Source organism: Pelophylax lessonae (assembly GCF_965119305.1).
Source record: "Pelophylax lessonae genome assembly, chromosome: 7".
NCBI lineage: Eukaryota > Metazoa > Chordata > Amphibia > Anura > Ranidae > Pelophylax > Pelophylax lessonae.
The window spans coordinates 149,684,634-149,690,633 of NC_138774.1; positions in this window are offsets into that span (position 1 = coordinate 149,684,634).

A 6,000-nucleotide genomic window follows, 5' to 3' on the forward strand; every position below is an offset into this window, starting at 1 on the left:
ATGGTACAGCAGGCACATATTAGGAATATGAAATGTTGGGTTTACATATTCTTGAATTAAAACATCAGTTCAGAACAAATTTTAGATTTAGCATCTACTTATATAAAACCTGTATTTGTTTAATGCATGGTACATCTATGACATTTTATTAGGCTTCCAAATGAGAAAGTCAAGACTACCAGTGCACTTTATGGGGTTCATTTACTTAAGAGTTGAGAATCTTTACTGGAATAGCTGTCTTCACTACAGTAAACCCCCCTCCATTGCGGGGGTTACGTTCCGGACCCAGCCGCGAAAAGTGAAATTCCGCGAAATAGAAAAACCCTATTAAAATGCATTGTAGGCATGTTTTTTTACTGTCACTGTACGTGTAGAAGCATTTTAAGGTCTTTAAACACACTTTTAAAACAATAGAAACTCATTTAAACACATAAAAGATACTAAGAGACATAGCAAGAATTATGGAAAACACAAAAATATTTCATTTTTAATGATTTATATAGTAAAATAACATTACAAAAAAAAAACGCGAATTACCGGGACCGCAAAAACTGAACCGCGATGTAGCGGGGGATTACTGTATAGGTGTTTTCACACTGGGCGTGGTTGAACTGAATCAATGCCGGAGTTTTACTGTCCCCACAACTCTTCTGGTCTTGCACTCACACTGGGTTATATGAATGTGTTCCCAGGAACACTTACAGGTCCCTCTCAAAAAATTTGCATATTGTGATAAAGTTCATTATTTTTTGTAATGTACTGATAAACATTAGACTTTCATATATTTTAGATTCATTACGCACAACTGAAGTAGCGCAAGCCTTTTATTGTTTTAATATTGATGATTTTGGCATACAGCTCATGAAAACCCAAAATTCCTATCTCAAAAAATTAGCATATCATGAAAAGGTTCTCTAAACGAGCTATTAACCTGATCATCTGAATCAACTAATTAACTGTAAACGCCTGCAAAAGATTCCTGAGGCTTTTAAAAACTCCCAGCCTGGTTCATTACTCAAAACCGCAATCATGGGTAAGTCTGCCGACCTGACTGCTGTCCAGAAGGCCATCATTGACACCCTCAAGCAAGCAGGTAAGACACAAAGAAATTTCTGAACGAATAGGCTATTCCCAGAGTGCTGTATCAAGGCACCTCAGTGGGAAGTCTGTGGGAAGGAAAAAGTGTGGCAGAAAACACTGCACAACGAGAAGAGGTGGCCGGACCCTGAGGAAGACTGGGGAGAGGGAAATGCCAAAATGCCTGAAGTCCAGTGTCAAGTACCCACAGTCAGTGATGGTCTGGGGTGCCATGTCAGCTGCTGGTGTTGGTCCACTGTGTTTTATCAAGGGCAGGGTCAATGCAGCTAGCTATCAGGAGATTTTGGAGCACTTCATGCTTCCATCTGCTGAAAAGCTTTATGGAGATGAAGATTTCATTTTTCAGCACGACCTGGCACCTGCTCACAGTGCCAAAACCACTGGTAAATGGTTTACTGACCATGGTATTACTGTGCTCAATTGGCCTGCCAACTCTCCTGACCTGAACCCCATAGAGAATCCGTGGGATGTTGTGAAGAGAAAGTTGAGACGCAAGACCAACACACTGGATGAGCTCAAGGCCGCTATCGAAGCATCCTGGGCCTCCGTAACACCTCAGCAGTGCCACAGGCTGATTTCCTCCATGCCATGCCGCATTGAAGCAGTCATTTCTGCAAAAGGATTCCCGACCAAGTATTGCGTGCATAACTGAACATAATTTTTTGAAGGTTGACTTTTTTTGTATTAAAAACACTTTTCTTTTATTGGTCGGATGAAATATGCTAATTTTTTGAGATAGGAATTTTGGGTTTTCATGAGCTGTATGCCAAAATCCTCAATATTAAAACAATAAAAGGCTTGCACTACTTCAGTAGTGTGTAATGAATCTAAAATATATGAAAGTCTAATGTTTATCAGTACATTACAGAAAATAATGAACTTTATCACAATATGCTAATTTTTTGAGAGGGACCTGTACATCATTACCTCTGCCAACCAGACAACAGGGGCCCCCCCCCCTTCTGTGCTCGGTAATCTGTAGAGTTCTGTGCTCAAGCATGTGAACCAGACCACAAGCGAACCCTGCCCAGGACCACCTCTTCCAAGCAATCCCTGGCACTGTATGCTTAAATATTCCTAGGCATGCTTCGGAGCATTCACATTACACAAATGAACCTGGTCCAAGGGGGTGAACTATGCAGAGCCATGGCTAGAAATGCCAGTATGGGTACACTCTATTTATGCCCAAACATGCACAGTTAAATAAACAGGAATTTGCATTTCACATCATTCGATAATTGCCGTGAATCTTTAAATCTATTGAGTAAAAATACTAATCTCCTTTAGTAAATATACTTCACTGGCTGCTTTTGGAGAGTGCAAATCTAGATTGGGTCCCTGCTGATTGCGGTCTCCTCTAAATCATACAAGTGTGTGTATGTGTAAAGTAAAAGCCTATTATTCTGGTCCATTTACAACAGAGCATTCACAGCATAATATGTGGTGCTTAACCATTTTACCACTGGTCACTGTGCTGCTACTGCGGCATAGTGGCTAGTTAACGTCTGGCGACATAGACCTACGTCACCAGACTCTCCCCTCTATCGGCGGCGCGCACGTATCGTATGTATTCAGACACAGCGGGAGTCGGGCCAGGGGAGGAGAGGCTGTGATCACCGCCGCTCTTCCCCGATCGTCGGGGATCGAGCGAGGAAATCAGCCCGCTTGTGTAAACAAAGCGGGTGGACCTACTCTGTGACAGACAGTGACAGATTACAGGATTCAGCATAGCTGAACCTGCGATCTGTGTCTGTCACACAACCCTCTCCCCCCACACACGTCAGTAAGCATGAGGCATACAGTTACCCCTTGATCACCAATAAAGTTAACCCCTTCCCTGCCAGTGTCATTATTACAGTAACAGTGCTTATTTATAGCACTTATTACTGTAGTAATGTCACTGGTACCCCCAAAAGTGTCAAAAATGTCAGTTAGGGGTCCGATCTGTCTGCCGCAATGTTGAAGTCCCGTAAAAAAAAAAATCACAGATCGCCGCCATTACTATTAAAAAAAAATAAACAATAAAAATGACAAATCTTTCCCGTAGTTAGTAAACGCAATAACTTTTGCGCAAACCAATCAAAATACGCTTATTGTGATTTTTTTTTTTTTTTATTTAAATATGTAGCAGAAAACAAATTGGTCTAAAATGTTAAAATTCTGATTTTTTTTTTAATTTTTTTTTTTTTGGGAATGTTATAACGGAAAATTCCTATCATACTTACCGTAATTTTCCTTTCCTGGTGGTCTCCATGGCAGCCTACGTGTGGGTTAACCCCGCCTCCTCTCCAATGGTATAGGACCCCCCTCTATAAATTTCAGCTTGCAGGCACAGCCAGTGTTCCATATCTTAGCCGAATCCAAGACCAGAGGGTGGGAACTCCGGCTGCCATGGAGACCACCAGGAAAGGAAAATTACGGTAAGTATGATAGGAATTTTCCGTTTTCCTGGCAGTCTCCATGGCAGCCTACGTGTGGGAAATAACTAGCCCAAACCACACGGGTGGGAATGTTTCAAATCAAATTTTACTTCAAATTATTAGCAGACAAAACAGTCAAGCCAAAATTAACTGAAGATAAGGAGGCTGGCTCCACACAATAATGTGTCATAAACGTATTTACAGAAGACCATGAAGCTGCTCTGCAGACTACTTCTGGTGCAACATGATGTGAAGCCGCCCAGGACGTTGAGATGCTTCTCGTCGAGTGGGCTGTCACCGCCTCCAGAGGAGCCAAACCCTCTACACAGTAAGCTCGCTGAATGGCAGACACAATCCAGGCCGCAATGGACCTTGACGAGGCCCGTTTCCCTCTATTCTTGCCTGAGAAAAGGACGAAGAGATTATCCGATTGTCTGAAAGAAGACGTTGACTGGAGATATTCCATAAGAGTTTTCCCTACATCCAAGGGATGAGGTTCATTATCCTCTGAAGAACGAAAGGTAGGAAGTACAATCTCCTGGTTCTCATGAAAAACCGATGATACCTTCGGATTGGAATTGAGCATCGGAATTAGGACTACTCGGTCCGGGAAAAACGTGAGAAAAGGTTCTTTATAACCAAGAGAACTGATCTCAGAAACTCTTTTAGCTGAAGTGATTGCTACTAAAAAGGCTGTTTTAATGGTAAGATCTTTAATGGAGTCCGACAAACTAGATCTTGAAAGGACGTTAAGGACAAGGGGAAGGTCCCATTTTGAGGTCTGAGTCTGACCGCACCTTTGAAGAATTGTTGTATGAGTATATGCTTGGCCCAGGAGAACCCTGAGAACACCGATAAGGCTGATATTTGCACCCTGAGAGTCCCAACTGATAGGGACTTATCCAGACCTGCTTGAAGGAACTTCAGGACTTCTTGAACTCCGAAATTCAGGGAAGGATTTCCCTCCGGGTACGTGAATTCCAAGAATCTAGACCAGACTCTACAGTAAACTCTGTTCGTGCTAGGTCTCCTAGAGTTCATTAAAGTAGGGATTGCCCCAGGAGGGCATCCGAGTGACTCCAACCTCTCCCTCTCAAGAACCAGACCGTTAACCTGAGCAAGGCGGGGCAGGGGTGTAATGTTGTTCCCTGCGAGAGAAGGTCTGGTTTGATGGGCAGGGGAATCGGGCTCCGATAGCTGAGTTGCAGGAGAAGTGGGAACCAGGGCCTGTTCGGCCAGTGAGGGGCTACCATGACGATCTCCACATCTTCTGCTTGGAGTCTCTGAAGAAATCTGAGGATGATGGGAAATGGGGGAAAAGCATATGCCCTGCTGAATTCCCATCTGTCGGTCAGAGCATCCGTTCCGCATGCTTGGTGACACTTGCTGCGTGTGAAGTACCGGACTAGCTTGTGGTTGCATGGAGATGCAAACAGGTCTACTTCTGGTGAGACCCCTAGGGACAGAATCCACTTGAATGAGTCTATGTGGAGAGACCACTCGTTGTGATTCAACTGAACTCTGGAAAGGAAATCTGCCTGAACATTCAGTGGCCCCGGAATGTAGGCCGCCGAGATGTTGGACAGATGGGCTTGGGCCCATGTCATGATTGGGTCTACTTCTTGAAGAAGGGAGAGACTCCTGGTACCGCCCTGTCTTTTCACATAAGCCACTGCCGTGGTGTTGTCCATTCGAAGAAGTACGGATTTGCCTTCTATTAGATGATGGAAAGCTTGAAGAGCTAGAAAAGCCGCACGAAGCTCCAGGACGTTGGAAACCGGGGAGTGGGCTTGCGGGGGCCATTTCCCTTGAGCCACCTCTGTCATACAATGGGCTCCCCAGCCAGAGTTGCTGGCGTCGGTTGTAATGATGACCAATGTGATGGGGACTAGAGAATGGCAATTGAGCAGGTTCTTGCGTTGGAGCCACCAAAATAAGCTGCTCCTCATGCTGTGGGAAATAAAGATATGCTGATCGTGATCTTCCGGATTCCACTGCCGAAGGAAGCCCCTCTGAAAGGGCCGCATTCGCCACAGTGCCCACTTGACCATAGGGGCCGTCGAGACCATTGTGCCGATGATCTTGAGACACTGGGATGCCGTCAGAAAAGAGGATGAGAGGTCTGGAAGGATCCTCTCCCGAACCACCGGGATTTTCTCTAGAGGCAGAGAAAGTGTATTCTGAACGGTGTTGAATTGAGCCCCTAGATAGACCAGATGTTGAGAGGGCTCCAGATGACTTTTTTGAAGATTCAACAACCACCCGAACTCCATGAGAGTTGTAGTGACCAGGTCCCTGTGGAACAAAAGTTGATCCCGGTCTTGTGACAACAGTAGAAGATCATCCAAGTAGTGATGTAGACGTACACCCTTTGTTCTGATTAGAGCCACCACAGCTAGAAGGACCTTGGAAAACACCCTTGGGGATGTGGACAGGCCAAAAGGAAGGCAGATGAACTGGAAGTGTTGATGTTCTACCGCGA